Source organism: Mastacembelus armatus, chromosome 5, assembly GCF_900324485.2.
Source record: "Mastacembelus armatus chromosome 5, fMasArm1.2, whole genome shotgun sequence".
NCBI classification, from domain to species: Eukaryota; Metazoa; Chordata; class Actinopteri; order Synbranchiformes; family Mastacembelidae; genus Mastacembelus; species Mastacembelus armatus.
In genome coordinates, this window is record NC_046637.1 from 5292262 (window position 1) to 5319602 (window position 27341).

The window sequence follows — 27341 nt, forward strand, 5'->3', positions numbered from 1 at the left end:
GAAAAGTAACGTGTGTTGCTCTGTGTAGAACTGTAGGGGAAGGTTTTTACCTAAGAGCTGTTGTTTTCTTTGTTTTGATGGTGTTCACTATTATAATCAGTATTTATAAAGGCCTTTACTACTAGCTCTAGGTTGAGTATAATAAACCAATTATGCTGTGCCTTTAAAAAAAATGATGTGAATGAAAGTTGAAACATGTTGCAGGTCTGCTTGGAAAGGCTGTAGGATTGGAACATTGGTGAGAGTAAAATTTCTTTACAACTGTATGTGGTGAACTTATTAAATGCTTGATTAAACACCAGGCAGGGGAGTCTGGCAGCTTAATTCAAAAGCATATGCAAATAATTTTGTTTTGTAGATTATTGCCTTTTATGCACCTTTCCTCACTGACACACACACACACACACACACACACGCCCGTGCAGTCTTGGTAATGCATATTTATACACTCAGACTGTGAAAGTATACAGTACATAAACCATATATAGCTTAGTGCACACCTTAGTTCACACAGTTAGCATATGTACTGTAAGTCAAGCAAATGAGGTACTGTAGCATACATGCTATCCACCTTCCAACAGGCCACAGCATATTTTGTTGAGGATTGCAGTTTTTAGAGTTTCAGCAAGCATACAGCCTCAGGCAGACTTTCTCAACCTTTTCTTTCCTCTGTGGCACACTTTCCATGTTCAGAAGATACCAGGGCACACCACTATCCTGTTATCCACAAATATGTTAGAAAATACCACACACAGCCATGGGGCCTGCAGATAAAGTGCCATGTACTGCACCTTTTATGTAATAAACCAAAGTTTAATATTTAACATAGTAAAATACGCTGATATTTCTAATAACCATATTCAATAGGCCACATTGAACAAGTTTAGATAAAAGCCAAAGATTTGTGGCCTTTTTTTTATCCTTAGAGAAACTGGCAGTAGGCTATTACCTACTATGACTTACCAGGTGTCTTGTAAACATGGATTTTTGAAACTGAAAATCCTTAAATAGAAACTGCATTTCTCAGCACTTCTTCACAGCAGGAGCATTGCTGAGCAAGTAGTATCATTTTATGTAATTGCATGACACATCATTCAATACATCATATCCTGCAATAAGATGTAAAAAAAAAAAAAAAAAAATCACTGAAATCTGCAGACATGGATTGATTTGTGTTACTCCTGTTCTGACTGACTGTTTCCTGTTACTACTTGGTGTTTAAACCATCTGCTGTAATACGCCTATAGCATTTAGCTTATGGAGAATCCTTGGAGAATAATTAGCTTTCATTGTGCTGTCTTAAGCAATTGTGAGCAAGGACATGACAATGCTCCATGTCAACATATGTTGTCACATTTGTTGTTGTACATTATTTCACGCTTTAGGAAATGGCAGCGTCCCTGTCTTTGCAGTTATTGTTGTTTTCTTATTTTCCCTCACTGGTTGATGAAGGCATCTCTGTCTTTCAGATTACATCTTTTTTCTCATTTTCACATTCCCACCCACAGAACATAAATTTTGATTTATTCTAGCTCCTGGGTAACGTTTCGTGTGTTGCTGTCAGTTTTTTTTTAAAATTCCATTGTCATTTTTTTGTAGCATAAAATTATAGTTTTGATGACATGCAAAACACTTCACATTATCAGGTTTAAATGTTACAGTAGTATGTTTTTAGCAAATTTTAAATTACAAAGCATATATTTAAAAAAAAGATCCCCGTGACCCTGGCTTTCAGGAAAAAGCGGGTATAGAAAATGGATGGATGGATGGATATTTAAAAAAAAGTTCTCATGTAATTGTATTTCCTTTTTTAATCATTTGTTTTAACATGACAGGCTGAAGGATGGATATAAGGACTGATTAGTAGAGTACAGTGGTGTGAAAATTAGCAGAACAAAATAGGTACATAGTGTAATGGGTATATTGTTAGTTGGAGGTACATAGTTATGTAAATGAGATATTAGAAAATTTTCATAGCAGTTTTCTAAAGATTCTACAAATATTATTCATACTCAAACTAGAGGCTTTTCATCAGGCAGGATATTTTGACAAAGTATGGTCAATGCACAAGATGATTCAGTAAGCTGAGAGGCTGAGTTGGAATTTTTTAACCTCCTGATTAGCCTTTTAAGTCATTTATTTGATTTATGTAATTTTGTCCATCTTCTTGTGCAGATGTCTTTAAAATGTGATCTGATTATAAATGTTGGTGTTGAATAAGAGACAATGTGAACAATCTCAGAATATCTTTGGGCCAAGATGGAGATGGATTTCTCTGAAACACAATGTTTAATGACTCATTATTGCGGTCAGCCACTGAAAATAGATGAGATAGACATTTTATCCTGATTAACACACCTAATGGGTTTGCCCATAAAACCAAACTGTTCCTTCAGTGATGCATGCTGAGTCTGTCTCTCTCTCATATTTTCAGGTCGATAATGCATACACTAATCCATCAAGATTGACAATGATCATTAGAATAATAAGGAGAGTAGATATTTGATATAAGCTCTCTTGGTGGTTGTTGCCAGTTGAATAAAATTGTCTGAGACAGGCCGGCAACCTTGACAGCAGAAGCCAATAACTCTGTGAAAATCATCACTCATCCTCTAAAAGTTCATCCCCACATTAAACTTTTCCATTTTCAAATAAATATAGATGTTTTTTTTTTTTTACACTCTGGCACACTAGCAGACATTGTTTGAGGCTCCTGTCCTTGTCTCTCAGTAGAGTAGAGACATAGACACAGTTGAGACTCTGTAATGTACTACCCACAAACAATCTATATTTTAAAGTGTTATCAGCTCAGTGCTGAAGGCATAAACATAATTGGTTTATGCAAGCAGGAGAGTAAGGTGTGTGCTCGATGCTGTGTATTTACCATGTATTTGTGTGAATGTTGATTTTTCAGGTGTTAATGTTTGTAAATGTGTGTGTGTGTGTGTGTGTGTGAGGGTGTGTGTGTGCGTGTGTGTGTGTGTGTGTGTGTGTGGTTGGTTTAAAATTGTGTTCCAAAAAAGAGCTACAAAATATTTATACATCTCCAAGCAAGTTTTATTTTAGCATCTTATTAAATATTAGTTTGTTTTGTGCTTGCAACTTTGCTGAAAGTGTTTCCTCAACAAAATTCCAAATACCTTCAAATGGGGTATGTGTTATATAGAAATCTAACCAGCATATTGGCTGACAGGCCACACAGCTTTATACACAGGGATAATATTAAGTCATTCAGGACCCATGTTAAAATAGAGCCATCACATCATTTCATGCCTAAGGTCAGCACTAGAGATGCAATGCCAGGCTGTAATGGAAATAATGGAACCAGTGACCATCCATCTCTCAAGCACTTGTACTTGGATCAGCAAATGAAGCTTATCGTGATACAGATATATTAATGAGCGCTTTAGCACAGTAAAATACTTTTCCAATGGAGCGTTGAGAAGGGAGAGGTTAAGGACTCACTTTACCTCCGTCAGAGGCAGAATAACACTGGAAGCTCAGTATTTCTTCCCTTGAAAGAAAAGCATATAATATGGTAGTGTCTGATCTCTTGCACCCTGTGAACACATCAAAAATGTTTCTCCTTTTTTTTCTGAATGTATTAGCTATGCTGTAATATGCTGCTACAATACACATAATTTTGGTATCACATTAACCCTTTACAACAACAGTCATAATTCCTGCAGGCACTGAGGATGTGTCAATTGAAATCAAGTGTAATTAAATTTTCATTGGAATGCATTGACTCACTGCACTGACTGTTTACCTCCTAATAACATTACTAATGTTTTCATAAACTAAACGTTTCGAGAACATTCTAATATACTAATATTTTTAATAAACGCTTCCTTCAGTGACTATAGAGGCATATATTTAGATGCTGTTTATTTTGTCATTTATTTCTTTAGAGAGGAGATAAATGGCCCCATAGTCATGTTTAACAGTGCAAATGAGGAATTGAGCAAATCTTAGCATGATGATAATTTTTGTTGTTTTGTTGTTATGGCTTAGTAGTGCTTGATATGAGTACTGTATGTTGTCTTAGAAATGACTCTCCAGTTGAGTGAATGATCCCGAAGATGTTGCCAGACACAACAATTGAACGAGCAGCTTTGTCACCATCATTTGTGATGGGGAGAACTGACTTTAAAGCCACTTTCTCTTAGGTCAGTTGGCTAACGTGTCAGGAAATAAAGTCATTTATAGGCTTTGAAACTTTTTTTTGTTTTTGTTGTTACTACTCAGACTGCAGCATGTGGGCACGGCCTCCTCTCAGTGCCATTACCATCCTATCCCTGCTGACAAACCTTACAAAACTCGGATGGGTCCTGCTGGTAAAGGACAAACATAAGTTTTTTTACAAAATGAATACATTAAATTGTTTTGTCAGTAGATTTCCATTAGCACCTGTTAATAACCAAATGTCTTATCACTTTGGTTTTCATTCACGCCTTATGGATATTGTTAAGACAAAAGGGAGATATTGATAATAGCAACATGTGACAGATTGTGTTATTGCTCTGGTTCTAAACAAAAACTTTACAGAACTTCTAAAACACGTTTTTTCTTTCTTTCTTTCTTTTTGCTTTTTTGGCACAGTAATATGACCTTCATTGGCACTCATCTAGGCATCCAGAAGAACTCAATGGTTTGATTTCTGAGAACCAAGTCAAAACTTAAAGCATATAACAAAGCAGGCCTGATGGATCCTTGTTCCTGACAAGGTTATCCACTGAGACGCCCATCAGTTTTACAGTTCTGAGAGATTTCAAAGTATCTCTTTCTCAGGGCACATCTTTAGCAATACAACCCCAGTCAGAAATTCATATATTCATAGTATTTTCCTGTTGCCTTACCTTTTCCATTTAGGTTCTTATAGGAGGATTTAGAACACTTTTAGGGTTAAGAGACATCTCTTCCTCGCAAGTATCCATAAAATTTAGAGCACTTTTTTATATTCTGTCAAGTCCAAATTCTTAGCTGTGATGATACATTTGTGATAATAGAGTGATCCTCCCTCTGTCAGTACAGGATTTCAAATTTTTGTGTAAACCGAGTACTGCCTTTATACAGGAATCCTCAGAAGGAAGGAAATATGATACACAGATTTAAACAAAAAAGGACATGGACGTGTCTGTACCTCCTCTCATGGGTTGTGACTGGCCACTTAGTTAAATTTGCAGGGTAGATGGTGATTAATCTTTCCAGCGAAATATGACTGGGACAGTAAACTTACTTTTCAGCCAAGTTTGCACACCCACTCACTGAGATTTATTAACACGCACTCCTCTTAAAATCAATGACAAAAAAATGTCAGGCTCTCAAAATATTCCAGAAAGGCCATGTATTCCTCTGTGCTCACTTTTTACAGCATGTGTCACATGCTGCCGTTGAGCTGCCTCATTAAAGCCATAGAAGCGGAGTGGCTGTCGTGGCTGACATAGGTACGATGTGCACACGAGGGCAGAATTTGTGCCTCTGTTGGCACCCTGTCTTCACTTTGACTGGCCCACATTTTGGATTGTCATGGGGTTGGGTTGGAAGGCATGTTACTGCTGACCCTTAAGAATTAAATCACATCCTCACTGAGGCTTGTCATTCACTTCAGGATACGTCAACATCTTTAGTATATGCTGTAAACCATACTTCAGCTTATGCAGACTACACAGCCTGTAACAGGATACAGTGTGATTGATTGGCAGATATTTATGTGTGGTCTCACGCCACTGACTCCCAAAGTGTTCCAGCCTATTAGCTTTAGTTAAGAGTGATTTCCTTGGAGACATGGAAAAAAGCAGTTTTTGGCAAGTGAGTAGACATGTCAAATGACTCAGTTAATCAATTCCAGTGCCAAATTGACAGCATTTAGACTATGTTGTTTTATCACAGCTATCCTGCTGTTTCTCATTACATTTACTTTCACACCTTGAAATGCAACTTGAATCCAAATTATAGGAAGAAATAATTATTAGCATGCATTGAATGTTCATTAGGGCAGCAGTGATCCAGAGTTATCTAAATCCTTGCTATGTGTTCTGTGCTATATAAAACAGGTTATTACAATAGACCTCTGTATATGTGTTGAAAAGGCCATTGGTTTTCAATTAATTCTGAGTGGTCAGTAATGTATAACATCGTTCTTTCCAACTGACTGCTCTGAAAACATGGGATCTGCAGATGCTATTTTGGATAGTGGCTGTTAGTGAGCTGAGCTTCAATGATCTGTTATCTCCTCATTATATTCATTTGCTCAGTTCAATGTAAACCTTGTGCACACCAGGGCAGGCCTGATGGCATTTTAAATGTAGTGAAGCGCAAAGTTGTAGTAATTTCTACCATGGTACACATTTTTAAAGCAAGACGTTCAAAAAAATGATGCTTCTTTGAACACAGTCTGACATTTTGAACAGGGAGCTACACTCTGCTGTGATATTTTAAGAGTATGCATTCACACTATCACTGTGCTAGGATGGAACTCAGGCTTGCACTCTTCACTTGCTGCATAGGTGTTTTTTCAGACCTATTTTTCCAGTAAAAAAATATACTTTATAACTACAACTTTGATGATAATTGATAAGTTCAGTAATGTTCTGCCAAAGTGGCCTACTGTATAAGCAATTCTTCAGAATGCAATTGTAATACACTACAGACTCCTGCTCTAAATGATGATCATTCTATTTGAGTCATGAGTAGCATTGGACAACTTAATCTATCCTGAGTTGAAGCAACTATTTTCTTCTACTTTCTGCTGGCCTTGATGAATCTATACCTCCTTTTCCCAGGGTCTCATAACTTACAGCCCATAATGTTCAATTTTTACTTCGTAAGCCTTGTTCTTTTTATTTCCATAGCTTTTGCTGTAAAGAATGCACTCTTAACAACAAAGCATTGATCAGTAATAAGTCATTGTTTTGGATATTGTGGGAGCTCAGGCTTTTTTTTACAACACAGATTCATGGCAAGTCAGTTACTTTTACCACTGCATCACTTTTCCTGCCAGTATCCTATCCAATCCAACAGTTATGCAATCTGAAAAATTGTATAATAATCTTCTTGTATAATATTCATTGTCATACACTGATGCTGTCAAACACTGCATACAGATGGATGGATAGCTAGACGGTCTGTGTGTTCTTAGAATCCTTGATGTAAATTTTCAAAGGCAGAAAATAAAAATGTAATAGATATTTCACCAAAGTCAGATTTCTCTGATTTGTTATGCATTTTAATTTTTACAGGGAGAGTCCTTTTTTAGCAGACATAAGTAGTGGTTGTTGTACTGTCTACAGATGTAATCTCTGTTTCTGTAATCTCTGCTGCGATTTGTAGAATTTAATCTGTTTAGTTGTAGGGCAGAATGTGTGGTTTAACTGCTATGGTTGGATGGGACTGTTAACTCACATGAAAAACATCCTGTGTGCAAAGATCAAGATTTGTCTTTCTTTTGCAGGCTTTGCATGTTTTGACATAACCTGAATTTCCCTGGCAGTGATCAGTGAAGTGTTATCTAATCTAATCTAATCTAATCTAAACTAATTATTATCTTATGTAAGGAGTCTTTTTCACCTTTGTGCTTTAGTTTCTCCTCACAGGCCAAATGCATGTAGGCGAATACTGTATGTGGTTCTAGTGAGCAGGCAAAGGTGCATATATGAAGAATAGATATTTGATGAAATGATGAACCACTTGGAAATACTGTTAAAAGAAATTCATAAAAAAGACTATCCTATGTTCATACCTTGTCAAAGTTTGACACTTAACTGAATTATGTAAAACTGGTATTACCCCTTGCTATGACTCTGGGTCATTTTATTATGCCAGCCCAGGAGAAAACTATTTTTCAGATATCACATATGGTAGCCTATTGCAGAGTGACAGGTCTGATCTAAATATCACAAGATGCCAGAGGTCTTTCAGATCTCTAAATATGATATGCCACTCACAGTGCACTGGATGAACAATATTGCTCACAGTGCACCACACTACAGAGCTTTGCCAGTGTATCCTAGAAATAAAAGTCTATATGACACAAAGAGATAACATTACTGTTTCATTTCATTGTAAATCTATCCTGTTTGTGTAGTGTGTGGCAAAAAAAAAAAAAAAATGCTGAAACGTTTTCATTGCAGTCCTTTCTTTGAGGTTGGTCCTATCTCTCCATTGAGGCTTTCACCCAAACTAAATAGCCATCCACGACAACAGCTTTTTGACTAATTAGTTGAATGATGTAATTAGGTCCTTCTACGGCCCTTTGGTCCTGAAGGACTCACCATAAGGCTCTTCCCTATGACGCTCAGAGATAGACACACTCTAATGCCAGGCAGAGGGTATAAAGTAGCCACATCCTTCCATTCATTTTGCCTACGACACAGAGGCATTTTCCTGCCCATTAGAGCTATACTTATGCTCTAATGAGAAAGCAGGAGGGGTGTTGGTCATGGGATGGAGACACAGCGGTCATTTTATTTTTGTTTGAAGGTGACCACAGTATTTATAGAGGTGCACCACTCACCACATGTGATCTGTCCCTCCAGAGTTGTTAAACTCTTCATTGCTTTGTCTCTTTAAACTTCCTGTCTCCTTGTCTCTGGCTCTTACTTGACTTGTCTCCCTCCTGCCATCATTTACTCACTCACGCTCCCTTTTGCTCCTGCGTCTCCTTCAGCAGAGCTTAGGTGCATGTTGGAGCGCTTCCTATCGTGAATAATGCGCATCAACTGCAGAGGTCAAATGGAATGGGTTTTGCGAGATAATGACTGGAGTGATGGTACCTGGGCGCCACCAGATTGTGGAGTGTCTGAGCTTGTCATAAAACGTCAGGGGAGGAGGATACTGGATGCTCACTGTGTCCTTTAAGCATTATGAATGTCAGAAAAGGCAATGTTAAAATGACACTGTTTTCAGCCTATCCCTCTCCGATTCCCTCCACCTTTCCATCTGACACCAACAATCCCTTTGTCATTTTCTTCTTCATCTAAGCAGAAAAAAGCCCTCAGTTCATCCTTAGGTCACATATCTATGTACGGCATTTACAAACTCATTCTGTGGCTGAGCGACAGCCATATTGGACAGCTCTGTGTCATCATCATACCGCTCAAAGCTAATATTTATTACATCTGTCTTCTTGTCATTGAATGACTTTGATGCCTCTCTCCAGTATTACAGAGTCGAGGTTGGCTCCCTCTTTGTGCTGGCCCCCTCTGTGTATTTGTGAGATTTACAGCTCCATTGACCGTTTCCTTTTCTTCCCTCCTGTCTCAATGCTTAAAATCCAAGGAAACATTACAAGTTAAGGGAATTGGAGGCATCACTTTGCTGTCTTCTTCCACTTTGCTGCTCTAAACACTGAGTTTCAACTCAAATTGCACCCTATTAAAAGTCAATGAGCCATTGTCGCATTATTACAAGCCCTGGACTTGACAGCTCACAAAATAATCTATTAAAACCCACATTTCTTTCATGTGATGAGTATGATGAAGCTGGTGAAAAATGCTAAAACTGATATTTGTGACCCAGCATCACCTGTCATTGGGGCCATCATTAAATAATAATTACATGAAAAATCTAATTAATAAGTGAAATGAGACTTGCGAATGTAGCACTGCTTTCTCTTCAGACAGCGGTATGTGAACTGTGACTTTGCAGACAGGTTGAGCAACTTGTGAAAAACACAGATTGAGAACAAAAGTGGACTATGATGGGGTCCCTGTGTTCTCCAGCACCCCAGCTAATGCAGATTCATTCTTTTCTGTGCTTGTGTCAAGTTTCAAGCATGTGGAGGATTTGAAGGTGCAATTGCAAGTTTTTGATCCGAAGTGATGATAATACTGTATATGTGTCAGTATTTTGCATTTTTATAAGTAAAACTCCAACTCTGCAACATTTAATGCAGGATTGACGGACTATACAGGTAAAGCTGTATGTTCGTTTGTGAATATATCCTTGCAGGTTCCAAATGGCTAATTGCTTGAAAATATCTCAAAATTATTTAATGTGACACCAATAAATTACACACATTAAGATGATGTTTAGCAACTTGCTGGGTCTGTGGTACATTTTCTAAAAATAGTTCATTTTTTTCTGTCTTCAGGCAGAGTAATATACATTGCAATGCATTATGTGTGCAACTATGGTGTATCATCAGCATCTAAAGTAGAGGAATGGGGCAGTGCTCCACTGGAGACCGTCTTTGTGGTCTTGCTAGATGTTGATTTACATAAAAATCTTGCCTTTTGCAGCTTTGTAGATTGAACTTCTTTAATAAATTATACTGTCAGATTATTTCCCTGAAATGATGTATGTGTGTTCTTTTCATGGGGAAGGTCAGTGTTAAATCCATCAAATTGTGTTTTGAATTTCTTGTAATACATCTGTTCTCTCATCAAGGTCTTGACTAGCATTGCTCTCAGTACAATTCTCGCTGGCTCTGGTGCAGGAGCCTTACAGAAGTGGATGGTGCCTAAGTGCAGATGTTCACACCTGATTGTGCCAGACCCCCTTTGACAGTAACCCAGGGCCCCAGTGGGATAGCTGACCTTGTGGACAGGTTCAGGGTTTTGCCAAGGATGCCATTCATGTTCCTTTTTTAGATCGCTTTGCTAAACTAGGAAGCTGAGACAGATGAGCATCCTGAGGGAACATGCTGCAGGGGACTCTGGGTGACAGCAAGGATTTCCATCATTTAGCTTTATGCCTTCACTACTCTGCCACCCCCATCACCCACCCATTCCATCCCTACTCACTTGTGATTAAACAATCACACTTCCTGTTAGCATTGGTCATGCCTCTTCAGTACATACAGCATAGACAGCATTATAGTACAGGCTATTAAAGTATGCATGTGTACAGTCATTCACTGAGAGTTACTGGTATGTGCAGCAATATAACAGTAGAAATCAGACACCAGCCTTCAAGTAATTAAAAGATACACGTCAACAAATCTTCTTATAAAGTCTGCTTCTGTCCAATCATGTCTATTGCGGTGCATTAAAAATGAAGTTATTTCAATAATGAGTCGGAGACGTTGAGAGTGTTGTTGCACCCTCTGTCGCACAGGGGGACAGTGCCTGTCTGTCACAGCGGTGAGTGACAGGCACATATGGCACTGGCACATACAGCAGCAACGCTAAGCAGGAAGCTGCAATCTTATGTGAACAATTAGCATGGTTGTTGAATTTCTAGTGTGCTGGTCTGTGGTGATTTAAAGGGACATATTGTTTTTTTTTCTTTTTCTTTTTGTGGAACAACATATGTATGTTGTTTGAAACAAATTCTATTATTTTTGACACTGAAGGTAAAAAAGGTAAATAATTGCGTGCACAAACACAAGTCAAATAAAATAGTGGGAGAGTAACCAGAAAAAGTATCCAAGCGTTTAGCAGCCTCTATCTGTGTGACACATGTACCTGTCTTCCGTGGCTGAAATTCCCTCATCACACTCGCTACACACAATTATTGCCTTCTTGGAGGCGTGAAAGGAGCTGTCAGAAATAATATTGTCTTTTGAAGTTGCTGTAAAGAAAACTTTTAAGCTATTTTCTATTGACCAGTTTACAGCCATACTCAACCAAGTATGGGACACTGGCAGTTTGAGCTGTCCAGATTGTGATTTTCATTTTTATCACACCATCACACAATTATTGGGTCCAAATTGCAGTGACTAAGTCGTGCATCTACCAGGCCTTTTTCGTATCCTGTGCATTAAAATTACAGCAAGATTTAATCATTGTGAATTATTAAAATCTGTGTCTATATTGTGTATAGATCTGTTGTGATGTTTTAATTGTGATTATGACACAGCATAACACTGTAAAATACCATTTTCTACAGTGAAGTAATTTAACTTATGGAGGCCTGAACAGAAAAAATTTCTCTCCTCACAGTTTGACAGTATTAGGCAACAGTTTGCTCATCATTTCTGCCTTTTTCCCGAAGGATACCTTGTTTCTTCTACAACATTACTGTACCAGACATGTGGTGCATTGCTCGGCTCAGCCTTTTCAGTGCTGGCTCTGCATCTTTCAGTTCTTAGAAAGAGACCTCCTTGGAGAGGTAAAGCAGTTATTAAGCAGCTCTTTGCTCTTTTTCATTAGAACAGTCCCCAGTAATATTTACTAGTTAGGACTGATTTGCTTTTTGATGCTATCTCCTGTTATGAAAAATTTATTTGTCAGAGTTTGTGGATGTGTTTGCACTCAGTGAGAGGAATAAGAGCACACAAATAATGGTACTGTAATATTACAGCTGTGTCTGGTGGTTGTTTGGCTACAGGGAAAGATGTGAGCATGGCCTTCATATGACTTATCGATCTGTTTGCTCTTCTGATTGGCCCTGATTGACAAGGGACTTGATTTTTGGTTTTCTGAGGATCAGTATTTGTTCTGCGACAGGTAAAAACAGTATACAAATGGTACTGTAATCTTAGATTTTTCATGCAGACATGAGTGCATATTAGTTTGTAGTTTTTAGCATTTCTCTTTGATGTAACCCACCAGTTAAATGTGTTTTATTACAGTCAAATGTGCTATATTTATATTACATTATCATTTAATCATTTTACATTTTTGGCATCAGCTCAGACATGTTTATGTTTCAAATGCTGAGAATTACTTACAATACCAGCCAAGAGATGGATTTTAACTTATAGAACTCACCTTTTTGTTTAAGTTTCCTCAGCTTTCATACCGTCCATGTAATTAAAAGATGGGGCCAAGTAGAATTCAACCAACAACACAACATGGTCAAGGAGAGAAGCCCCATAGTGTTGCTAGTAAAAGTGTGATTTGCAGTATAGATAGTGAACATTTTTCATTAAGCTGCTTTTCACTAAGTAGAGCATGATGCCCAGATCAGCAGATGTGCACAGGAAATAAAATGCAAGAGACACATGCACTGTACGTCTTCTTTGATCTCATAAACCTGACAGATGTGATTCATCCATGCCTGTTTACAGCCGTGCATTAATTTCCCCTCCCGTCCCTAACACAGTTTAGGCCAATTAACACAGTAGCTCTTTTACTAACAGTGTGAGGGGGAGATGTGCATGTGTCAGAGCTGCGGTTGGCTGCAGCCAAGTACTGAACGAGATCCAAAATGGAGGGACTGCTGTGAATACCAATGCTTCCTACTTCCCCTCACTCACGACGAATGATAGGTTAGGCTCTCTCTCACTGTTTCCCTCGCTTTCTTTTCCTCACACTGCCACATTTCTTTCGCTCCATTATAGAAATACATCAGCTCAGAGAAAGAGATGAGAAAAAATAACCCATTAAGGCATGCAAGAGTGCACGATTAGAGGAATACTTGATTAGATGAATTTGTGTAATTTTGGAAAATCACTAAAATCTCCCTTCAAATTTATGCTCTGTCAGAGAAACTAAATGTAATTCTCTACCATTTTCTTCCTGTCCTCAGCTATTGCTCTCCCCTTAAGGATCTTAAACAAGAATAGGTGTCCTTAGGGATAGTTGGGTCATTCCAGTTTATGGCTATGTTTCCACTGGCTGAGCCATGCCTCTGGGCTAAAGAACTTCAAAATGCTTGACATTAGGGCAAGAGAAGTATATTATCAGTCAGGAAGATGTATGTTGCATTTACTGTCCTACCTGCCACTAGCTAGCAGTAGGAAGGGACATACAGGCGGGTAAATGACAGAATTATACATGTGACAGCAGAGTTAATGAAGACTGATTAATGCTAGGTGTAACTATTGCCACAGGGGACCAATGTTTAAAGATGATCAAACCAGTGTCTGTCTAATCAGTAAAAATGTCCTTGGTTCAGTCATCAGTGACAGTGGGCGGCCTTTGGAGAGGGACTGACATTAAACTATGCCAGAAGGTAAAGTCATACAGTGCAGGATGAGTACAGTGGGGTCCCTCTGAGTATCAGCTTTATAAAGCCTTGTTTGGCCATAGCTGTTTTGAGCCTTTGCTCTGAGTTTACCCGATATAACTTGACTCAGTCTGTAGTGCTCTGCTAACAGCTCTGTATTAAAGCACAGGTGGCCTTTAAGCTTAACGCTAAAATAAGGATGCTGACATTCCCATACTGACAATGACAACATGCTGATGTTTAGCTAGTATGTCGTCTACCATTATTACCATCTTGGTTTAACGTTTTATAGCTCATCCTGTTGGGCACATAAATGCTTCTTCACTTTTCCCAGAAAACTGTCAAGTAGCTGCTGAGACGTTTTACTGAAAAGCACAAATGTGAATCTCATCCTGGCATAAGAAGAAAAGTACTGGAATCACCACCATCATTAGGTTGCATCCTCAGGTGTTTGCGTTAATTAGGCTCCTATAGTGGTCAGCTGATGAGGATGTAAACAACCTCAAATTAATTAATGCTGCAAATTAATTCGGCACTTTACTTCAGTGTCATCATTTAACTTCATGTCCAATGAGCCAAGGTAGCGAAAAACAATGTGTCAGAGTCCCAGTCCTTATGGGCTGAACTGTGTATGATTTTCTAAGATAGACTTATTGAAAGTTTAACACACTCACCTGTTTACTCAGTTGGTCATGTAATCTTTTTGACACTTCTACCTGGGATGTGCTCATGGTGACATTTCAGCTGAACGCATACTATGACCTTAACATCTGCTGAGGCGCACCTGTCCACAGGACAGGAAGTCGGTCTGAAGGTCACCATTTTGGCCAGCAGGACACTCCATTTCCCAGAACAGAGAAGAGAGGAGCTGCTGTGGCAGCCTCTAATCCTCTTTAATTTGTTTTCAGATGGGGCTTTGGAATACCAGCCTGCTTCCTAAGCAGAGATCACATAGGAACGTGGGCTGGGACAGCTGTCTCCTCTTCTGGCGGTTTTTAATACAGGTCCGCTCACCACCCCATCCCACCCTGCAATGAATAATTCTGGTGCTGAGCTGAGTAGTTACTTTATGTGGATTTTAGTGCAAAAAAAAAAAATGAAAGTGGGTATGCTGGGGTTATGTGTTGTTTTTCTTTTTTCTGTATTAGCAGTCATGTGGCCTCCTCCTCCTCCTCAGCCCTCTACACAAACCAAAGCTTGTAATTGAGTTTGGGTGTGTCCCCTTTCTCCTTTGTTTGACAGTAAAGGTTGAATTGTAAAAGGAAAAAGGATGTTTTGCTTAGCGCACTTACACGCCCGTGTACCTTCACAGAGGTGCATAATGTCAATGAGTATTGGACTGCACCATCACCTTTGCAGCACATTTTTTCAGCAGCCTTGGTTAGATGAAGGCATGATTCGTTTGAAGTGATGAAGCACAGTTTGATGGACAGTGTGGGTTTAAAAGCTGCTGAAACAAAGCAAGCAGGCGATAGGTTGGAAATGCAGGCAGGGGGCTCGCAGTCCTTTAATCCTCACTGCAGTGCTGATAAATCGGCATGCGAGTATCATTTTTATCCCCCCCTAACAGTTTGCTTGGCTCTTGAGTGATGAACTAACCCCCATTCACCTTTGAGGTCTTTTGATGTAGTATCCAACCACGGATTACTTCATGGGGCCAGATTGGTGCTGAGTCACAGGACTAACAGGTGGATGGTATCAGAGTCCAGTTTTTAGGCAAATAGACAGTAGTCAGTAGTCAGATCACTGGGGAGAGGACAGCAGTCTAGTCAGAAAGCTTTGCTGATTCTGGAGTATTTACATAATTCTTTACATGTAATTGATCCACCTGCAGTAGATAACTTGAAATTGAGCTTGATACATCCAGGGAAAAGAAGCGAGATGACCCAGCAGTTTTGTTTCTATAATCCTTTGGTCACTCTGCCCTATGAGTACAGAGTCTTGCTGTGAATCCTCCAGTCTTTGTTTATGTGCCACTCTTTGAACTTGCAGTGACATATAGTGACATATTTCTATAGCCCAGCACTTCACACTTTGGTATTTGTCAGCCACATCTCAAAAAGTGGATGACTCAAAAAAGCAGGATGACTTTTAGTTAAAAAAAAAAAAAAAGTTTTTCTTTTGTTTATCCCTCCACTCATTCCTAGTTTCATTTTCAAACTGATCCTCATGTTTCTAAGATGTATGCATAATTGTGCAAGCCTAGATTGAAGATTATGCACTCCAGTTTTCCATTGTACAATGCACAACATGACTTTTCTGCCCTTAAATGAAGTTAGCTAGATTTTGTCTGTCATGCATACTATTGTCTGATTTGAAGAGGGGAAAATATACTTTACCATAAGCAAAAAAGATGAGCAGGGAGACCATCCATCTATCCATTACCTATACCCGCTTATTCCTATTTAGGGTCACAGGGGTCTGCTGGAGCCTAGCAGGGAGACCACTAGAGTGAATAGAAACATATACAATTCCAGAAATCAATTGTGCCACCAAAACGACCCTGAAGCCTGTGTTTGTCAGGCCAACTTCATGCACTCCACTGTCGATATCTTAATATTTTTTCTTCCTTCCAGTTTTTTTTTTTTTTTTTCTACGTGAATGCAAACTGCTTCTCATCTTTTTGGCCGTGCCCCTAAAAGTATTTGAATAAAAAAAGTCTCCCTATAGGAGATTGTGTTTGTGAAGTGGCTGACTGAGGCTTCAAAGTGGAGAAAACAAGCACAAACCAGTGCAAAGATGTTGTAAATAGTAACTGAAATAACTAGAAATGGGTTTCTTGTAACTGCAGCAATCTCGCTATGATAAATTGACTGCAGTTCATGTTCCCTGCATGCTGGATGTGTTCCTCAAATCTACCCATCTGACATTCAGAATGACCATTTCTCCACACTGCCCCCTCTTCTCCCTCATTTCCTGCCATTGCTCATGACCTGTGGTGATGCAGGGGTCTACAGATTGAATACACAAACAGTGATTGATACCTTAGTGAGTCTGTGTCTGGGTTTCCAGGACAACTTGCTTCCTTGGTAATGGCATCATGACTTTTTTGAGACCTTTATTAATATGCTTCTCAGATCCTCTTATTAAAAACTGATTGGAATATCTTTTTCCCAAGGCTCTGTGACATTTCATTCCTCAGAAGTCTAGATTTGCTTTTTGTATTTATTATTGAGTAATGGAAAAATACAAGTAAACTGCTTGGCAGCTTTTAGGAAAGCTATCAGATCATTTTGTAGAGCGTTGATTATCTTTTTTTAAAGCCACAGGTGCATTCAAGATTATTTTTTATTATTTCAAACACCAACATCACCCTTTTTTGGTTTCATGTTTTTACACATAAGTTTTGATAAAATTAAAAAGAAAGCAGTACATATGTGTGCCCCCCTTTTTTGACAAAATTTAAAAACTTTGTGTTGCCCATGAATTTAAATAATCTTTTATTCACCCCCCAACCACCCCCATATATTTAACCATCTATTATGTCTTTGTGTGCTCAGCTCTAAATGTGTTGACTTCATGTAAAACACCCACATACAATGTAACAAATGCTTTTATGAAAATTAAAATAAAGAATAGGGAATTGAATCATTAAATGCTTTTTGAAAAATTACTTTTTTGAAGGGTTGTGGCAGGATTTATGTTTTCCGTTTCTACTGCAGATTAATTTTTCAAGCAAAATAACCACTTCTCAGCACATGAGACACTTCGGCCCCTCTCCGCTTCAGTTCTTCTCTGTAACTGATTTACTTATTTACTTCATATCCTGGGCAGAAGATTATAAGTCATTTCCTTATACCACCTGTCGCGTTTTGCTGTCTCCAGAGAACAGGTCACAATTTTTTTTTAAATTCCAGTGAAATTAATATAAGCACAAAACATACTCGCTGCAGTTGCCCTTATAAATTCAATAGTTTTATTAAAAAGTAATATGTTTTTTAGTAATGCTACAGAATTTGAACAGAAGACCCACCTATACCAACCTTACTGCTTAAATTTACCCTCCTGACTACTCCTTTCTTGTGAAGGCCTGGACAGATCCACACATTGATGTTTCCCCCTTCAGCACTATATGAGCAAACTCACTTGACAATATTCAGTGTCTCCTCGGTTAAAAGTGCAAGACATGCAAGTCTTCTTCAAACAGTGTTTTTCTTTTTTTTTAAGCAGCTGTTTGGGAAAGAGCTGCGCTAACTTGCTGTTTTCGGTGAAAGAATCAACACTTAATGGAGTTCACTGAAATTGGGATAGGGAGACAATGTGTGGCACAGCAATGAGTAGATTTGCATTTCCAAAAAGTGCCTGCAAACGGGTGCAGAAGTTGAGGGGAAGCTTGTTATAAAAACTTCTTATCATGTCCAAACACATTTTAATACTCCAACTAATATCTTTCACTTGCTTGTAGTTGCATAACATTTTGATTGGAGCTGTGTTAAAAAAAAGCAGGGCTACAGCCTCCCTGAGCAGAAACAGGGAGGGAGATTGCTTTTAGCAACAGAGATTGCAATTTTCTGCATCATGGTTTTGTGTGTACTGATCCAAAAGCACAAAGACATAGGTTAATGTATTTGTGAGTTTAAATAATGTGTTTTTTATATAATTTTCATGCCTGCATATTGTCAGATCTCATAGTTCCACATGTAAAGCTGGTGGTGGCTATCATGTCAAAAACATTTTTTTTTTCACTTTTTTTTTTTCATCAACTGTGGTAAAAATCATGCCCATCAGTCTGAGTTTCATGTTCTAGTGGCCTCTCTGGCTTCCCACAGTGACAAAGTGACATTTTCACATATTGTCACACCATCAAATATGCCTGTTGTAATCCAAGCTCAGTGATAAAATGCAGTACCCTGCAGAATGCAGAGCCTTTCTGCCAAGTGTTCAGCAATGCTGCTGAGAGCAGAGTGTTGGACCAGTCTTTTTTAAGCTACCTGTTTTTTCTGTTTGTCATAGACTCCAGAGTATGAATAAACAAAAGCTTGGGTAACTCCCCACATTTATTGTATCGGACCTTTCAAATCTCCAGAGGAAACACAGAAACTAATGATGTATTTAACCCTGCACATACAAGTTCCTAGTTGGATACTCTGCACCAGACATGACTGTTTGTCATTTTTCCTGATGTTGTGGCCATGGAACATCTTGTACTTCAACTCCCCGGGGGCCACTTGCATGCTACAGCAGTGGTCGTCCATAACATCAGCCTGATCTGGCAGTTGTTAAACCTCATATCCTCCAGGCCTGTGTTATTCAAAGATTTCGTGGGGAAATTTTTCTTCATTTTACAGGATTCATGGTCCTGAGGGTCGTCAAACAAACATTGAGAGTAAATAAATGCAGTAGCTTCACACCAGAAAAGGAGCCACAGTGGAAAAACACCTATTCTTGTTTTGCAGTTGAGCTTGATGGCTGGCATACTCTAATGCAGAAACGGGAAAAAATATGTGGATGGATCACATATTCATTGCTTTCGAGCTGGCCAGCTAACTAAGGCAGTGACACCACAGCATCTGGCTAATTCTATGTGGGAAGTCTGGTTGTATTTCCTCTCTGGTTCCAACTCTTCTCACCAATGACATGATAATTCTACACGCCTAAGGCCTTTCAGAATGAGAACCTGCTGATAGGGTTCTTTGTGATTGCCATCCACTGTAGCAGCATGGGCTTGTGGGAGGGCAGTGGATTACAATGGACGTGTGCTGACACTCTTGAAGCTGAAGCATGTCATTAAACAGTAAATCACTCTGATTGAAAAACACATCAGCTCACAGCTTTCTGTTTACAAAAGAAGACCTTCTCCACAGGCACAGATTGTGTTCTTGGCTAGCATAAATCAGTCATCCACATTCTCCTTCCATGTAACACTTCCTGAGCTCAGCTTGCATGTACAGTTACAAATCACTCCCTGTGATGTGTTGACTTTGTCGAACATTCTTCACCACAGACTTTATTAACCCACAGTCACTGTCAGCACTTAGTTGGTTGAAGGAGATGCAGTGATGATAATAGCACTTTGTTTTTTAACAATTTTATTTGAATCTTGAATCTTGAATCTTCTTTGAGCGCAGCAAATATAAACGTATTGTGATCAAATAATGAAGATCAAAGTATCAAAGCATCTGAAGTATTACATTATATCTGTAACATTTATAAAAATAAGTGTTTTTGTGCATATAGGCCTAGTTTTGCCTTTAGATGATAATCTTTGTAGTAATTCTGAAATTCTGAGAAAATGGCAAAATATCTTTTCAACCTTGTTTTGGCAGTTTTGGTAGTTTTGGCCTTCATTTTTTGCCTGTGACATTTGTGAGCTATGGGATGCATAGACACAGGTAGCCACAGCTATACAACAGAGACCAATAAGGTGACACAAGTTATCAAAAAATTGTTTGTGTACCCGTTGAGCACTCTGACATCCACAGATGACATATGGCCACATCTTAAAAATGAAGCAAAAGTAAATAAAAAAACATAAAAGAGTGAAAATCAAAAAATAAAAAAAAGACCAAGGTTGGAAAATAGATGTTTCACTTCAAAATAATGTTCATAATAATAATAATGTTGTTTTACACTACAATTATAAAGACTGTAAAGACATGTCTTTACAGTCTTTACACTCAAATTTTGGAGAAAAACATTTATTTTAGCTCAAAACAGCAAATGAGCATATCTTACTTAGTAGGCTAGTATTATTTTAATATTTACATAATTGTAATTGATAAAGAAACACATAATATAAACTGTTAATTCATTTTAATGCTGCCAGCAATTAAAACCTAAATGTTTCGCCGGCAGTTTTAAAATGCATCAAATTCACACAATCTCCCTGCAAGGATCTGTTCAGAAAGCTGCTAATAACACCTTAACAATATTACCAGGACACTTTAACCATGTTAACTGAAACCTGGTGAAGAGACTGAAAAGCACAAATTTAAGAATATATTTGCTTCTTTTCCCATTAGTGAAAAATTAATCATATTGTAATAATGTTCTAAGAAACTAAAAGTATAAGGCAGTTATGATATTCTGTCTGGATGTTCATCAGGTGTAATGTCCTCACTTTGTGAATATTTTTATTAAAAATAGTTTGAATAAGATATATTAAATGTTCCAATTACATAATCTACATCCCTGTTTGCCTTAGGCTCTTCCACAGTTTTCAGAGGGGACCTGCAGAACTTTGACTAAATGCAAAGATTACAAATGGAGATGTTATTGCTGTCAAAATATGTATATTTTTAACATGATTTTCCAAAGAGCCTGCTGTCTGGGTATCAACGACACATTTTAGAAGCGCCATTGTTAATGAGCTGATTGATTTTGATGAGGTCACATTACTGGACTTTTTCACAGTGGTTTCTGTATTAAAAACAACTCAACATTTAATCTGGATTTCTGCAGTCGCTTCGTGAAACAGAACATGTTTGTCCACATATACTTTGATTCTGTGGAAGCGATGATGGTTAAATGTGTTGTAGACACTACAAATCAGCTCTTTTTTTATTTACACTGTTTAAAAGCATAGATGAGAAAGAGAACTGAGAAGCCCGGCCATCCATTTTTCTCATACAGTTAGTTGCACTGACATCTAAGCAAAGGTAGGCCATAGCTATAAATCACAGAGCACAATAACGGGCACATTTTGGGCTGGTCCATCATTGGCTGTGTTTTGTTTTCTCATTGCATCTTGGCAAATTGCTGTTATTAATGGGAGAAAGCATAGTTTGCAGCCCTCATTACATGTTGTTCCAACAATGCCTCTGATGTATTAAGACAAGCCAGAGGCCCCTGTCTGCCTCTACAACCAGCTAATATGAGCCAATTAAATGCCGCACACTCTCTGGCCACTCCACACTTGCTTACATGCTCTCACAATGATATCCAAGTATTCTGCTTCATGGAATTTAGCTTCCAGACAAGTAGATTTATTTTCTGCAGAGCAGCACACTTCCACTCACATTTGAAAATGGTACATTTGATGATTATAAATTAAGCAGTTGGCTTCTCTGTGGATGCTGTCCATTTAGTTTTGATCAAGTGTGTTTAAAATCTTCATCCACATTTATGAAATTTCTCCCCTCAGTATTTGTACTTATTTGTCATATTCCATTATTTCTACTTTCAATGCCAGGGTCTTTGGGAGTGTTACACTTCAAGGTTATGTCAGCCTAGCAGTGTCTGATTCACACAGAGGATGCTTACGGTCAGATGGCTATGAGCATGATATAAATATACCTGAGGCTTCTTTCAGAGACAGGGCTTAAAACACATGGAGGATCGATATTGTGCAGTGCTAGCATGAAAACAGAATGTAAATTTCTCTGTCTGTTCAATAAAAGCTCAGCTAAACCGAAGGCGTTCACGGTGCCACGGTGCATACTGGATATATCCAACCAACATGTCTGCATCTGTTAAAACAGTATACACATTAATGTATATTCTTCTGGTTTTATCAAATAGTTGTGTACTCTTGTCTTACAACACATTTTGAAGAACATGACAACACTGATGTATAATTTATGCATTGCTCTCGAAATAATATAATTCAACATAGTAGGTTAAAGGGGCCAACGTGATTGGTTTTATTTTCATTACAGGTCCTAATGGAGCCTGCAAGACATATATATATATATATATATCTTGCAGGCTATATATATTTATATATACAGTATATACTTGTGTGTCCACTCAGATACAGTTCCGAGGCAGCTGTCTAAACGATTACAAGTGTTGAATTATCTCTGTTGGGTGAAGACTTCCATAGACACTTGCACAGTGTTGATTTTTCTGCTCATACAGTATGAATTAAAACTGGTGTTTTTCTGAGTGAAGATGGCCTATATTAGCCAATGTTTTAACAAGGGGATCAAACATTACAAGAGATATTGCTTCACTGGAACATTTTCAACAGAAAATTGGCAAATAAAATGTGTCTAATTTATGAAGTCATTTGGATTGCATTCGATGGATATTGAATTGCGTGGGAATTATGCCCTCATGTCTTGGTATGTGTAGCCTGCGACTGCTCCAGTTTCTCATAGGGATTTTTGATATGTGAACTTATCTGGCACAAGTGCATAACCCATGTAATTTGCTCTTTTAAAAATTCCTCACCCCTACCCACATGCTCTAGAGCATTTTTCTGTCATTGGCAGTGCTACATTTCTGTCTGTGCTACATAGTGAATATTGAATTGTTCACAATTAGTCTATCCATCTACAAAAGAAAGACCACCCAACTTCTTTTACAGTATTCTCTATATGTCTATTGTAATTGTTGCCTACATTAGCGAGACACAGTGTGTGAGCCTTTTGGAAACACCTGCATTAACTGGTTGTAAAATATGATCTGATCATATTTTAAGTCACAATGTGTGACTTAAAATATGTGTGACAATGTGAAACTATTATAATCTCTCAGATATTTATTAAACATGCCCATTAAACATTCACAGTGCTGGTGGAATCAGTAAGTGAATCCTTGGATTTAATAACTAGTCAGAGCTTCTTTGGCAGCAATAATCTCAAAAAAACGGTTTCTGTAGCTGTGGATCAGACCTACACAGTGTTCCGGAGGAATTTAGAACCATTTTTCTCTACAGATCTGCTTCAGTTCAGCCATATTCTTGCCTGGTGTGATTGGCTTTCTGAACTCATTCCACAGCATCTGTGTTGGCTTAAGCTCTGGGCTTTGGCTCAGCCCAAAAGGTAGATTTTCTTTTTCTGTTTCACTCTATACTAGATTTACTCTGATGTATAGAGTCATTGTCCTGCTGCATCACTTAACTTCTCCCGAGCTTCAGCTGGTGGACAACCAGCATGACATTATCCTATCAGATACCTTTAAACCTGGCTCTCCAAGCTGCCCCTCAGAACATGATGCTTCTTCCCCCTTATTTCATATTTGGACTGTCGTGCTTCCCAATTTAATGTTAGTTTTATCAGTCCACAAACCATTTTCCCAGTACTGCTGTGGAGGGTCAGGGTTCTCTGGCAAACCTCACTACAGTGAGGTTTTCCTCTTTGGCATCCTGCCATGGACACTATGCACCATCATTTGTGTGTGACAGACTCATGAGCCAAGATGTTAAGCAGCTCCAGTGATTCCTTTAAGCATTTAGCTGTTACTCTTCTTATTCTTCTTCACCTCATTGAGCGTTCTGCATTGTGCCTTTAGAATCATCTTGTCTGAGCACATGCCTCTAGGGAGAATAGTCACAGAACTAAATGGTCTCAATTTAAAGATCTGACTTGGACTGACATCATAATGTCAATGTCATACACCTTAGTGTAACATACCTCTGTCTAGTACCTCTAGTACTAGGTAAACTAGTACCTCTTTGTTAACTTAACTCTTGAAGATTACTTTGAACCTTTATCAGCTTAATGCAAATCAAAAGTTCTTGCTTATCAGTTCTCTGATATCTCTTTTATTGTTAGCCATGGTTCACATCCGCAGATGTTTCTAATGAAAAATTGTTTCTAGTAGTTATTTTTTTTTAGAATTCCAGCAGCTCACACACACAACTGCAATCTTGTTTGATTGGGCTTCAGGTTTACAAACTCCTGACTCCAATTAGCTTTTACTGTCATTAGCTGTGGGCTTCACATACCTTTTCCAGCCTGGAAGCTGCAGAAGATTGGTTACTGTCTTCAGTCTGGGCAAGTGTTAGTGAAAATAGATGGTGTTTATTTTTCTCCTAATTGTACCTTTGATAAAGATCTGAGCATATTTAAAGATGTACTGATTCATAAATGCAGGTAATTCTAAATGGTTTGCTTACTATTTTATGCCATGTTATATTATTATTATTATTAACATTACATTTCATCTATATGATTATAATTAGTGATTATAGTGGATTGAACATTTAGAATTTGTAAGGAATATTTTGCAATTAAAACCAAATGTGTCCTTTACTGAAGGTGAAGAACGCACTCACTGTATCTCCCCCATGAGTGAGTAAGACTGACTTCCACAGATTCGGCTGACATTTTTGTTCTTGTAAAATGCGTTTTTACTACCTTTTCCGAAAACTCAGAGAGACATTTACAAGTCCAGGCTGCTTCTCTTGTGGGTTCGTACTAAGTGGTTAGGATTTTCTCTAAGAGCAGCAGCTCTGTGTTAATGACATGCAGTCTCCGGAAAGGTTTATCCATTCAATTTGACTCTAGAGAGAAGATCTCTTCAGCCTTCTGATTAAATTAAGATTCTTTAATAAGCATATCTGGGTGCACTGACACAAGAGACATGCAGATCTCTGTCTACTATTGCAGATACCCAAGACTACCTCTTTTAAAGGCACGTAACACAGCATGTCTGCTGTGCAATGCCTTTTCTTTCATGTTTGAAGTAGTTTGATGGTGATTATTCACCTCTTTGTGTGTAATTTGGTGTATCACACAAGTCCACAGCTGTGTCCATTTTCTAAAATGAGAAATTCACTGTGCATGTATTCAGTAGCTCTACATTAAGTTTACCGAGCCTACCTTTGATTTTTTTCAACCATGTTCAACTTATTATGTAAAAACCCAAATCATTCTAGAAATGGTCGTCATCCTTTTTGAGCAACACACTGAATAATCTAGACATATGGATTCTTGCACAGAAGGTCGTGCAAAGTACAGTCTCTTCTTACTGACTGAATATTCTGGATTCAGTACGATGTCTGTAGTGTAGATGGATTCTAATTGACATAAAAGGCCAAATAGGCCATCAGTGAATGACTTTCTAATATCTTTTTTTTTTTTTTGAACGTGCACAGGAGAGAAGTTTGAAGTCTATATGTTTGATTTTGATACAAACCCGTCAAGACCTACATAGTTTTTAGTTGTAATTACCTCACCACACCAGGTTTACATTGCAGTTTTCCCCAGTACGATGAAATCATTTCTTGTACTTGAGTCTGTATCAGAGTATGAACATCTTTAGATGTTTTATCCAGCCTCTAGTCTCATGTTCACAGAATGCTAAAAAAGTCTTAAAATTGAATCTAATTTAAGCTGCTCTCTTCATTCACCACATTTCTGCACTTTGTGGATCATGATTTAAAAGGCAATGTGACACATAACAGAAAATAACATACTGTAGGTTATGTGGTCACGTCTGTCACTGGTGCCTGTCAAACCGAATGATGTAACTGTTCTTCCAAATTCTAACCAGTTTCCACTGCTGTTGTTAGACAGGCCACTGCCTCATGGGCATTAAGAAAAATGGGTAAAACTAGTGAAATAAAAATGAATAAACTCAGTTGAGCTGATGAGGCACTTTGGGTGTTAACTTTGGATTTAGGCATTTTCAATAGAGTTGGAGAGACTTTTATTACGTAACAGTCAGGGTGCATACTGAGTGCATTTTCTGAGAAAGTATTTATTTATTCTATGAATGTTCAAAAGCTTGACTGTTCAATCACATCTCCACTCTGTATCAACCCTCTACTGGTTTTTAAAAAACTGGCTACTTCTTTTTTTTAAATTTCTATGCAATTTATGATATAACATAAAAAGGAACTGTTGTGGGTATTTAACATTTGCCTGGAATTAGATCTCTATCATGCAGTGTTGCAGTATCCTTCTCTTCATCTCTAGTTTCCCTTTCTTTCTTTGCAGTGACCACCTGTGGAGCACTGTTACTCTCATATTGGTTTGTGTTCTTTTAACACAATTATTGCTCGTGAGGCCTCGTTTTCCTTTGTTTAATCTTCTGTGATATCTATCTGTTGTGCAAGCTATTATGTTGGGTAGAGGGCTGCAGCAATGGATGGCGCTGGCTCATTTTGCTATAGTCAGATATAGAGACACTACAGACTCCATATGTTTTAGATTTTCAATACTGTACTGGACTCCCACAGATTTTTAGATTATTTCTATGCTAATGCATCCTCAAGCAACCTTTTATTTAATTGCTGCCCTTCAGTTTTTATATGTATTTAATTTCTCTAAAAATCTCAGTCAATAAAACCAGGTAATTACCTTTGCATGCACTCATTTTTATTTGGTAACTAGAATCTCAAAAGCTGTACAGTTTTCACCTTATCTTTGTACAATGTCTATGGAGAAGAGGAAATACTATCTGTAACCCTGTCTGTCTGAAATATTGTGTAGATCATTGCTCAAAGGGCAAATGGTCAGGCATAATAGAACAAGGTCACAAATTCCTCTGGGAATCAGATTTTTCTCTTTGAGAAGCTTAAATTCAAATCTGTGTCTGACTTCATCACTGAACAGTTTGCCCTTACATTTGACACGTCTTTCTTATTTTTCATCTGCTTTGTTATGTTTTTTTTTTTTTTTTTCATTAGTGAGTGTGTTGCCATTTATCCTTGTTATCACAAAAGCCTCAGTGAAATCTTAATGATCTGAGTATTTTCAATTATTTGACAACACAGCAGGCTGTAGGCTCTGCTGCATGGCCCAAATTAGACAGTGCATTCTCTGATTTCAAATTTCAAAATGTGTTATTGTACTGTATTCTTAATTTAATTGAGCCAACCTAATCAACCACAG

At 38.1% G+C, this 27341-nt stretch overlaps 1 protein-coding gene across 1 annotated transcript in view; it reads left to right on the top strand.

Moving 5' to 3' along the window:
- The window catches only part of igsf21a (immunoglobin superfamily, member 21a), a 150240-nt gene that overhangs the window by 18355 nt on the left and 104544 nt on the right, over positions 1-27341 (top strand). The gene's annotated exons all lie outside the window — the stretch shown is intronic.